The 12,154-nt window shown below is 44.6% G+C and overlaps 1 protein-coding gene across 3 annotated transcripts in view; it reads right to left on the bottom strand.

Annotated features, from left to right (window-relative positions):
- UTRN (utrophin) overlaps window positions 1-12,154 on the bottom strand; it is a 640,548-nt gene that overhangs the window by 88,002 nt on the left and 540,392 nt on the right. The gene's annotated exons all lie outside the window — the stretch shown is intronic.

Genomic DNA, 12,154 nt, shown 5'->3' with positions numbered 1-12,154 from the left:
ATACCTTGTCAGTAATTTTTGGGTATATTTGGAATCTGAAAGGTATCCGGGTGTTTGTTTGTTTGCTTGTGAAAACAAAACAATAAACTTGGATATATTCTGGAATTAACAGGTATATCCAAAAACAGTTGAGAAGCAGGATTAGATTGCTCCCACCTTTCAGCTGTTTGTAAGGCTTCTACTGCAGCCCCTTTACAGTTTAAGGAGACTGCAGAAGACAACCTGAGGATCAACAGTGCAAGTGGGGAGTAGATTACTTCTCACTGGCTCAGCTTTAGGCTGGCTTCAGCCAGGCATCACAAGAAGCCAGCCCTAGGATTAGCTGTGCCCACAAGGAGCCGATTGCTCCCCACTGGTTCACTTTGGCCCCCACTGCTGGCTTTTCCTGAAGCCCAGTTTAAACCAGACTGCATGAGAAGTCAGCCCCAGGCTTTTTTAAAACCATTTTTTTCTTCTCAGGATTACTGGGCCTGAAAAAATTCAGGATTTAAAAAAAATAAATAAATCCTGGATTCCAATACTGTACCAGTATTGGGATTCAGGATTTTTTGAGAATCCTAAAAAAATTTCAGGTTCAATAAACCCAAACTGAAGAATACCAGTAAAAAAAAAATAATTGCACACTCCTAGAGGTGAGTTAGGGGGGAAAGAGGAAAGACAAGAGGAAGCATGGGATCATGAAGCAAAGATGGATAGAGGAAAGATAAATGGATCCGATGGTTCAAAGAAGTGGGAAATGGGGGCTGAAAGGAAGATCTTGAGGAAAAGTGGCAGATGACAGGAAACCGAGAAAGATGAGAGGTGGGAACTTGGGAAGGCAAGGAAGGATGGGGCTGGAAGTGGGAGGGAAGGCTGACATGAGTCCTCAGTTTTTGTTGCATTAACGGTTTCTTGTACAAAAGTGTGAAATTGTACATCAGAAATCCAATAATGTAGTTCTAATGCCAAAGTGATGTTTGATTCTAACAAATGATCATGCCAAATTTTGTAATACGTAATATGTTCATAATGTTCAGCTATATTATGAATAAGCACCATTATTGCTTATTCAATAAAGAACTTATGCCCTCATAAGTTCTTCTCTGGTTCAGAACATTAAATGTGATTCCCTGCATAAGCACTCAGCAGACTCAAAGCCATCTGCTTTTTAGACACATGTGCAGAAATTCTGCAAACTTGTACATGTACTGGCTAATTATGTGAACTTCTAAAATGGCCACATAGTTTAAAAGGAAAGCCATTCCATTCTACATGATCATATACATTGGTCTAAACCACAGAACTGCAGCATCTAGATTCAAATCTATTGCAATAATGCAGAAGACACTAAACAAAATTCTGAGGAAGAAAAATAATGATTTGAATGCACACAGCATTCAGCAGTGTTCATGTGCCAATAATCCAACTGATGGAGATCTCTTAGAAAAAAAGCAACCTTTTCCTGAACACTTATTGAAAGACTTTGTAAATCACTTATTATTATTTCTGGGAAGAGCCTGAAGATTGGTTTCAAATTACTTCATGACCTAGCTATAGCAGTAATGGAAATATACCCATATGCATTGATAGGCATCCCCAAAGAAAGCTCACATTTCAGCTACAAGGTTTCTTTTGGATGGCAACATGAATGGGTGCTGGTGCCAAGAAGTATCTTTAGTTATAACAGCAATTATGAGAAACTAATTATCATCCAGACAATGAGATAGAAGTGAAATAGCTGATCATGAATTTTTCCAAGTAGTCTTAAAGTAATAAAAAGATGCATTTCATGGAATAGAAGAGTTTAAATCAGAAATTGATAGAATAATCTTTCACGAAAAATTGCTGAAAATTTAGCAAAAGGTGATAGGTTTTGGGTATCCTTTTCACTGTATGAATGAATTCACATAATCATGAAGTGTACTTCAGAAGTCCTTGGGTTGTCAACCTCCTTTCTCCCTTCCATTCACTTGCAAAGACTGATGAGATATTCTGGTTTAGAAAAAATCACAATTTGTCATGACAATTAGGCACTTAACAAACTGCGATTTCTTCAGAACCCGAAACAGTAGTCTTTAATTTGAGTTTGTAGGCAAGGAGTTTGTTAAAGCACCCAATTTGGAAGTTAAAGTACAATCTTTCAGTCTCAGCATGGTATGATGGGGAGGGGAGGCAATATGTAACTGCCAATGTTCATGGTGTGACCTGGAGTGTAAGCCTAAATGCCCTAAAAATGAGGTTGGGGAATTATCAGGTGGGCACCTGGCTCACTAGGGATCTTTTACCAATGTATACAAGAACACATGTCCAGAAAAGTAATGCTTAAATATTTGGGACTCTAATTTGGTAAAGTCAATTATAATTTATTGGAGAAAAATACAGACTTCCATACAAGATAAAATACTCATAAAATCACACATACATTCCTAAGAAATATAGATAGATCGATAGGGGAACAATGAGGGTAGACATACAGGGTAATATTTACCTATCATAGCTTCCAAGGAAGGCTCCAATGGTGACAAGAGAGGGTGTGGGTGAGGGGCCCGAAACTGATCAGGAATCGGGGATGGATCTATACAGCGGGGATTGAGATACTGATAGATACACACCCAAGTAAAAGTTGGGTCAGAGGTTAAATAAACTATTGCTGACCCTCAGGGGATGGGAGGAAAAAGGGGCGGTTCTGCAATGACCATAAGGGCTGGACTTATGCAGTAGCCAATGGGGAGTTGATTGGTGACACCTTATTGGGTGTTGGGGCTGACCAATCAACTTGCTGGGTAGGTTGTTACCTGGAGAGGCTTTCATATTGAAAAGTACCCAGGGGAGGCTCCAAAGTTACCACTGTGTAGAAGAATGGGAAAATGACTGTAAAAAGGGGCACTTCAAACAAACACTATGGTGACAACAGGTATTCAAATTGGTGCCTAGGTAACACCCGGTTTAGACAAAAGCCTTGGCACTGGCTGGGGATGGTTGTCCTCTTCTCTAGTCTCCTTCTTGGCACCAGCCTTTGTTCTGGGTTCCGTTGATCAAAGGAAGCGACTGCCGAACATTTAAACAGTCTTTTGGGTTGATGGGTCAACCAAAGGTGACATCCGATGTGGGCGTGAGCCTTTAGTCCTGCTAAAATGGAAGTAAGCCTGTTGGGAAGATGTCTGCATGTGGTATTAGCCTTCCATGGTGGATTCCATGGTCAGTGCTTCATAACCGTTCGCCTGGACAGCTCCCTGGCGGCGCAGCTTCTTCCACTCCATGGCTGATTCTCTGAACGACAGGAAGACGTTCTTTTTGCTTATAGACACTCTATACCGGTTTAGAGTGTCCAGTTACCTCACGACTCTTTGTACAACACAAGTCCTGGAAAGGCATGCTCACACTGTCTGGCCAAACGAGCGTAAGTCACCTTCTCCCGGTGCACTGGCACCCATGATGGTATCTATAATGTTCAGAACAAGGGGGCTTTCCTCACAATTCCCCCCCTCAAGACCTATGTCACCGTCTGGCGACGAGGTCTTGAAATAATATAATGTTCGTAGAAGTTGTTTACAGGCGGCGAATCCACGTAGTGCCAAGTGTCTACTGGGGTGTACCTTCTATCTAAAAAGGGTTGGAGCCGCTAGCCTAAACTACTCAAAAATCATTTTTTGTGTTCCAATGGGCCTCAGGACACTTCCTTAAAAGCCATGATTCGGATGTTGGCTACATTGTATATCACACAGTATTCATAAAAGTACTACATCATCATAAAGGCACAAGTTACAAAAGATCCAAATATTCGGGGTTACATTCAAATTCATACATCCTATAGCTAGGCTAATACAAAGTTCTCCTATCTACTTCTAACTTTTGTTCTTCAGTTTCTTCTTCCCCACCCCCCTCAGTACGTTTATCATTCTGGGGTTGGAAGAGGCTCTCTTGCATATCCTGGCTTGTCGGACGTCTTGTTCTGGAGGGGAGGAGGTAGAGGGCGCCGGGCAACGAGCAACAATCATCCCACACACACACACACACACACCCCAGTATCCCAAGATGCCCAAAGTGAAGCCAGAGCCTCTGCAGAGCATGCTCAATGCGGGGTCTCCGACTCCTTCCGAGTCCATTCGTGTCTAAGTTCACATGGTTTGGGGACACCCTATCCTGAGGGGTCTCTACACATTTATGCAAACAATGGGAGGAAAAAGGATCCTGGAAAAAAATGTACACACTCCTTGTCTTGGGTTTACATGTTTTTGGAAAAAATACACACAATAAGCATAACATCTCCTACATGACCAGGTCCTAAAATGATTTGTTTCTTTTTGCACCCATTCACTCCTATTTGGAAGTGAGTTGGTGTCCATGTATTCAAGCCTTTGAGGCAGTGGGGGTTATGTTCTCCAGAAAGCTCCAGCCATTGAGCTAGCAGCCCGAACCAGGGAGTATGGCACCGAGAGGCCTCTTCCATTGCACTGGGTTCATAAGAACATAAGAGAATCATAAGAACATAAGAGAAGCCATGTTGGATCAGGCCAACGGCCCATCAAGTCCAACACTCTGTGTCACACAGTGGCAAAAATTTTTATATACACACATACACTGTGGCTAATAGCCACTGATGGACCTGTGCTCCATATTTTTATCTAAACCCTTCTTGAAGGTGGCTATACTTGTGGCCGCCACCACCTCCTGTGGCAGTGAATTCCACATGTTAATCACCCTTTGGGTGAAGAAGTACTTCCTTTTATCCGTTTTAACCTGTCTGCTCAGCAATTTCATCGAATGCCCACGAGTTCTTGTATTGTGAGAAAGGGAGAAAAGTACTTCTTTCTCTACTTTCTCCATCCCATGCATTATCTTGTAAACCTCTATCATGTCACCCCGCAGTCGACGTTTCTCCAAGCTAAAGAGTCCCAAGCGTTTCAACCTTTCTTCATAGGGAAAGTGCTCCAGCCCTTTAATCATTCTAGTTGCCCTTCTCTGGACTTTCTCCAATGCTATAATATCCTTTTTGAGGTGCGGCGACCAGAACTGCACACAGTACTCCAAATGAGACCGCACCATCGATTTATACAGGGGCATTATGATACTGGCTGATTTGTTTTCAATTCCCTTCCTAATAATTCCCAGCATGGCGTTGGCCTTTTTTATTGCAAACACACACTGTCTTGACATTTTCAGTGAGTTATCTACCATGACCCCAAGATCTCTCTCTTGGTCAGTCTCTGCCAGTTCACACCCCATCAACTTGTATTTGTAGCTGGGATTCTTGGCCCCAATGTGCATTACTTTGCACTTGGCCACATTGAACCGCATCTGCCACGTTGACGCCCACTCACCCAGCCTCAACAGATCCCTTTGGAGTTCCTCACAATCCTCTCTGGTTCTCACCACCCTGAACAATTTAGTGTCATCCGCAAACTTGGCCACTTCACTGCTCACTCCCAACTCTAAATCATTTATGAACAAGTTAAAGAGCATGGGACCCAGTACCGAGCCCTGCGGCACCCCACTGCTTACCGTCCTCCACTGCAAAGACTGCCCATTTATACTCACTCTCTGCTTCCTATTACTCAGCCAGTTTTTGATCCACAAGAGGACCTGTCCTTTTACTCCATGACTCTCAAGCTTTCTAAGGAGCCTTTGATGAGGAACTTTATCAAAAGCTTTCTGGAAGTCAAGGTAAACAACACCTATTGGGTCTCCTTTGTCCACATGTTTGTTCACCCCCTCAAAGAAATGTAACAGGTTAGTGAGGCAAGATCTTCCCTTGCAGAACCCATGCTGAGTCTTCCTCAATAAGTGGGTTCCTCAAGAAGTGGGTTCGCGGAAGTTAGCTCAATGCACTGCTTTTCCATTTTTAACTAGAGCCTTTGTGACTCTGGAGGGCCCTCTTTTAGGGCCGACTTGGAGTCTCTCCCTGGATGGGAGGGGGAGACTCCCCCTTTACTTGGTGAAAAAAAGAATGGTACATTCCTAGATCCAAGCCGTCACTCAGTCCAAGATCCGTCCCTCCATCAGTCAGTTTTGGCTGGACAGGGGAGGGATCTGGGTTGTCTTATGCTAACCATTTCCTATACATGTGCAGCCATTCCCAGAGTCTACTGGACATAGCTTGATCATAGGCAGGAAAATGCTAATGAATTTCTGCAAAGCATTCTGGTATGTTTATTTCCTTAACCACTTAAACCTGACAGTACAGTGGAAGATATGAGTGGTGGGCATTTTGAGTGGGACTGATACTGCTTGGGGCGGACTTCTCCGAACCCACATAGCAATGGCGGAGGCCTGGCCTCCCTGCCTCTTGCTCCTGGTGGCTCTGTGCTCTTGTCTCACTCTAAAGCACACGCACCACAAAATATACACCACAAACGGTGACAACTAGTTTGGACCCACACTCCTTGGTTCGGACCTCACAATTTCTTCAAAGCCGGCCCTTTTTAAGGGCTGGCACTCTTTTCTCAGTAACAAATAGACTTACAAATAAACATATACGGTCTGAATTACATTTCAGTTACCTCTCCCACACGGGAGATGGCAACAGGCAACCTTCTACTTCATGTATCTTGCTAACTGCTGCCTCTTACTGGCAGACTAGGCGCTCTACTAAGGCGCCACGGAGGGAGTTGCATGCTATGGTCTGGTACCGGAGGAGGAGTTATGTAAATTCTGTTTTGCCCGGCGATAGATTTTTCAGACTTCGGCCAGGGTATATCGATCACATCTACCCTCCAGGACCCTTCTTTGTACATCCATGACACCGGAGCCACTGTACTCAGAGCTTTTGGACATTAACTTTCAATCACTGTGACAGGCAAGAATATTTCTCTGCCTGATCACGCTAGGGATGACCGGGCTAAGCCATTCTTCCCTCCCAGGGGCTCATGTGCGCCATTACAAACTCCAGGTGCCCTTGCACTTTGGCACCTGATGAAGAATCTGTTCTGGCCCTTTGAGACCCCGGAGGAGCGGAACTTTTAGCTGGAGTTCCGTGCTCCGGAGGACAAGTATCACTACCTGCCCTTTTTTAACCCTCAGGGCCGTTTTTACGGCCCGCCCTTCTTTTGATGAAAAATAGAAATGAAACAATCATGACCCGGGGACTCCCTCTCCCAGCTTCCCCGGTCCCTGTGCGTCAGAGCATATGCAGAGCGTGTTTATGCAAATGAGTCTCGATGGGGGCAGGGTGGGAAAAGAGCGCCTGGGTAATTTGTAGAAAGAAAAAGAGAAAAATACCCTTAGGTGTCCATTCCTTTGAGAAAGACTGCTGTCCCCATGACTGTGACTTTGTAACTTCCCCTTGTGCTTATTTCCACCCTCTCTTTAACTTGAAAGTTCGTTGAGGGGCTAGGGCTTTCTGTGGGAAGGCGACTATGCCATTCTTCTGGCTCCCCTTCTCGTCGTCAGGGCTTAATGGGCCGGAACAGTCCTCCGCCAGGTCTCCTTCAGGGCGGCACGGCTGTAAGAAATGTTTAAAAAGGCCCTTGGTTGCCACAGCTGTGCTATAAGACATTCCCTGGAGTCTGCATAGGGGCAGAACAGTTTCTCTCTTAGGTGCCGATCACCCTTGAGAGGTCCAATTTTTTCTCCTGGGCTATCAAGCCCACCCTTTATTTTGTAAAAGTTAGAGAACAGAGAGAGAGGAGGGAGAGATTAAAAAAAACCTGATCGTCCATTCCTATTGCATTGTTAGGTGGGAGGGACTCCATTCACCCTACTCCCTTGCGCCCAGGCCGTGGGTTGGGGCATGTGCAGAGTGTGTTCATGCAAATGGGCCAAAACCCGAGGCAGCCTGGGGGCAAGGAGTACGGCGTGGTTATTCCAGAAAAACAGACCGGACCGCTGATCTCACTTCATGGAACGGGCTATTCCTGAAGGCTTAGGGCCGGTGTAGACAGTTGGTCTCAAAATAGTTTTTTCCTGCTTAACCTCAAAGCGAGTCATTGGATACGGACCGCCCAGGGAGAAACGGCTACGCCATACTTCCTGGTTCGGTTCCCCATATCTAGCCTGGATCCCTTCCGCAGTTATGCGAGCAAGGGCTGCACATCCAGGCGCTCTGTGGGTCAGAACAAATTCTCTGCCAGGTCCTTCCAATGGCACCCCCCCCATGGATGCAACTTCTCCCCCTCTCCATTTCCCTGCTATACTTCAGGGTCATGGATTGCCGGGAGGATTGTAGAGTTGTTTGTTAGATTCCTGGATGGCTCAAAGGGCCAAAACAGCTTCGGTCCAGGAATCAAACGCTGGCCATTGTAGTGATGAGTTACTTTGTGGGACGCTAGCACTCCAAAGCTGCAATTTAAGTCTCCACACCAAGATCCCTCACTAGTTGGGGTACCTGGAGTTTGTTCTACCCATTTTAAATTCCCCCCCCCTTTCCTTCCTACCCCTTAGGGCTGACAAGCCCACCCTTCACTTGGTGAAAGATAGACTTGGGATAAAACTATTAAGGGAAGGTACGCTTAAGGACTTCATTTCCCATTGTCCTTCGCTTCCCTGCCAAGAGCTAGAGCATGTGCAGAGGGGGATCATGCAAATGCCTCAGCCTGTGGGTACCTGGGAGCGGCAAAGTGATAGCTTTTACAAAAACCCCCCTCTTATGTGGGGGTAATAAAAGAAGGGAAGGTTCCCAAAACCTTTGGGTAACGTAGGGAGAACTGATACATGGGGAGGAATTGGTCTGACCTCGGCCTCTTCATGACCTTGTGGTCAGACGCTAGGAGAGGGGCATCGGAGAAAGGGTGGGGAATTTAAGCCTAAGACCGTGCCAGTCCCTTCTGCCGTTGGGCTTGCAGGGCTGCACAACCGGGGTCTCAAAGGGTCAGAGGTTGCACGGCTACTCAGACCTGTGGCCGATTATTGTGTGTTGATCCCGTGACTTCTAAACTTCCCAAGAGTCTGGAGTTTATCTCCCTCTTGCTGGCATACTCTCCGGTTCGGATCCCCCCCCCCCTAACTAGGGCCCTTAGGCCCTTCATTAAAACGTAAAAGACAGATCTTTGGGAAGGGAAAGAAATTCTCGTTGCTGTGCCTCTGCTAATGTGATTCCTCCAGTGGCCGGCCAGGGAATATGCTGCACAATAGGCAACGGGCATTCGTGCTCTTCCCCAGTTACAATAAGACCATAGGGCGAAGGGGAGAATCTGACCAAAAAGCACAAACGTCACTGGCTCTCCTGCAAGATGTAAGTGCCACTAGCTATGCCGTCATCCATGACAAGAGATGCAGTGGAATAGATGCCATTGGCTCAAAGGGGGGTTTCATTAGTTGGCTCAGAGCAAGGGATAAGCTCCATGTGGGTTGCAGTTGACGAATTGGAGGTTGAAGATGTAAAATGACCTTCAGGAAAGCTTTTGTTGCGGAATGGGAGAAGACAGTGTGTCCTTCAATATGAGAATGAAAGGCTGAGATAGCCAAGTGAACCTTTAGGGAGGAACAGGTCAGACCTGAGTTACACAAGGATAAGGTGTAGGTCAGAATTTGAGCTATGGAAGATGATTCAGGAAGAAAATCATGTAAAGCAGCGTACATTGAGAAGCGCTTCCACTTTTGCAAGTAGGACTTTCTAGTGGAAGGTTTTCTGGCATTGAGTAAAACATGTCTGACTTCTGAAGGAAAATGTAGAAACTGATTCTCCAGGCAGTCAGTCGCAGAAGTCCTGGGTCGTGGTGCAGGACTTTGCCATCCTGTTGAGAGAGGAGATCTCAAACCTGAAATACACTGTTTGAGAGAAAGATGAAGGCTTTGTTGAAGTTGAGGAGATGCAACGAGGTAGGTGTATCCCGAACGGCAGTTAGAAAGAAACTGGGTGGGTGGAGCGCCTTCCCCTTGCTCCAGGCATGCGCAGTGGATGCCTGCTCCCCAGACCGAGAGGGAATGCGTGCCAAAATAAACGCCTAGGCTAGCTTTAAATTCTCCGAGGTCGGGTTCATTCCAGGCAGAAAACCCATGTGTGGGACTGCACAGAGACCATGATGAAGAGCCCATTTACTCCTAGTAATTTGTTTCTCCCAACTGCTCTCAGCTCATGCTTTCATTTCACTTTTTAAAACTGCAGACTCTTTTTCAAAATATCCTTCTTGGAAGGAGTCATCCTTTCATCTCTTTTGCATAGTTCTTCAATGTTCTGTTCCCAATGTTGCTTTATTTTGTGTCAGTCACAGTTCTCTCAAGAGCAGTTCTCTCAGCCCCAAAGGGCGTCTGTTGTGGGGAGACGAAGGGAAGGAGATTGTAAGCAACTCAGACTCCAAGTGAAGAGTGGGATATAAATCCAACTCTTCTTCTTCTAAAACTCTTTGTAATTTTCTTACTGAACATATCCTAATCCAGTCCACTTTACTTTTCTCACTCCCAGGACTGCAACGTTTAAACGTTCCATTTCTCATTTTATACCTTGATTCATACTTCTTACATTTAATGTTCCTATTATGTGCGTCAAACAACTTTGGACTTCCTTTTGCATCCATTCTTGTCAACAACTGAGTGTCCTTTTGGCTTTAGCCCAGTTGTGTCATTAAAGAATGGTGCTAGTCATATTTGTCCTCAGCTGTTCCTCAGTAGCTGATTGAGTGCCATTTCATTTCCCAGAACTATATTTTTTTTTTGTTTTGGATTATGTCATCAGTGTTTACCATTGCCTTCTTCAGTGCAGTACTAACTGGGGTGAGCTGAAGTGGCACTGCTGTTGTCTACAAAAGATCCTCCACTAGTGCCACCTTCCACTACTGCTGCTGCCCAGTAGCTACCCTTCAAGAATTTGCCATCCCCATCACAAGTGGAGCTGTCTGTTCTCTTCTGCTGATGTGGCCATTGATCCCTGAAGTGGATGAATACATCTTACTCTGTTGTCTCAGCCATGACCATTCCACTTTGAGTGATTCTGCTAGGAGTTTAGACCTACTTATGGTATTGTTCTTAGCTTCACTGACACACACAAACACCCCCCCATAAGATGTGTAGTCCAAGAGTGGGAATATCATGCTTGATGAAAAAGAAATACGTACCAGAAAACTATATATTTGGAAGATGGGTAGGAAATTTTAGTGGACAGTTCAAAAACAATTTGAGACTTGCAGCTACGTTGTAGTTTCAAACAAGACAATTTTACTCTGAACTTTCAATTTCAACACAAGCCTTTAAAATGGTATTTTGAAGGCAGTTGAAGCTGCTTTCAGGTTTATGACAAAGAACAAGACGAACAAAGAAGCACTGACTTCAAGTGGGTACCCTCCTAAGTATCATGGGATAAGAGAAAGAACCATTTCAATCTACTGTCTCCTCTCCTCTATCACAACCCCCTTGTCTTTTTTCCTAAAATGAAGGCACCAGTTCTTTAGCCTTTCATCAAAGAAAAGGTGTTATGACATCCTGATCACTTTTGTTGCCCTTTTGTAGTTCTGCGATATCAATTTTAGAGATAGGGAAGCCAGATCTATATGCAGCATTCCAGATATGGCTGCATGAAAGATCTGAGGAATTAAGAGTATCAGTTGCTGTGTTTTCAACTCCTTTCTTAATACCCCCCTACAATAAAATAGCTGCAACAGCTGTAGTTGCACACTGAACTATGACCCACAAAATCCATTTCCTGGTCAGTTACCACTAGTGCTGACCCTCACTATTGTATAGTGAATTTACATTAAACTTCAGCTGTATTCCCATCCCTCCCATTTTTTCTATTAGAGTTCCACACAATCTGCTTGGTTTTATCATGGTGAATTGTTTGGTATGATGTGCAAATCTGGCGATTTCATGGTCGATCTCATTCCAAATACTTTATGAACAAACTGAATAGCACCAGTCCTAGATCAGATTCTTGAAAGAATCTCATCTGTTAGTTCCCTCTGTTGTGAAAACTCTATTTAACCCATGCTTCCAGATGTAAATATGGAATGTGTCTGCTGCAACTATCTCTTAGACACCATCAAAGCCAAGCAGTAGTGTAACTTTCATATAGGGAAATTTTTTCCCATAAATTAAATGTAGATAGCTTATAAAGGTGTCAGTCTGGGTAACACTTCAGAAAAGCTAATGCACTAAGGAAAGAAAGTGTCAGATTGAATCACTTACAATAGAGGGTTATCATCTGACTGTTAGACATAACAAATTGCTGTCACAGCTTAACAGAGAAAAACTGCAAGGACAAATCTGAAGTTACAGTCTCAGTGCCTCTGCCAACAACAGGTTCTTC

Source organism: Heteronotia binoei, chromosome 1 (assembly GCF_032191835.1).
Source record: "Heteronotia binoei isolate CCM8104 ecotype False Entrance Well chromosome 1, APGP_CSIRO_Hbin_v1, whole genome shotgun sequence".
NCBI lineage: Eukaryota > Metazoa > Chordata > Lepidosauria > Squamata > Gekkonidae > Heteronotia > Heteronotia binoei.
The sequence above is the reverse complement of the archived record's forward strand: the minus strand, read 5'-3'. Positions and strand labels throughout refer to the sequence as shown.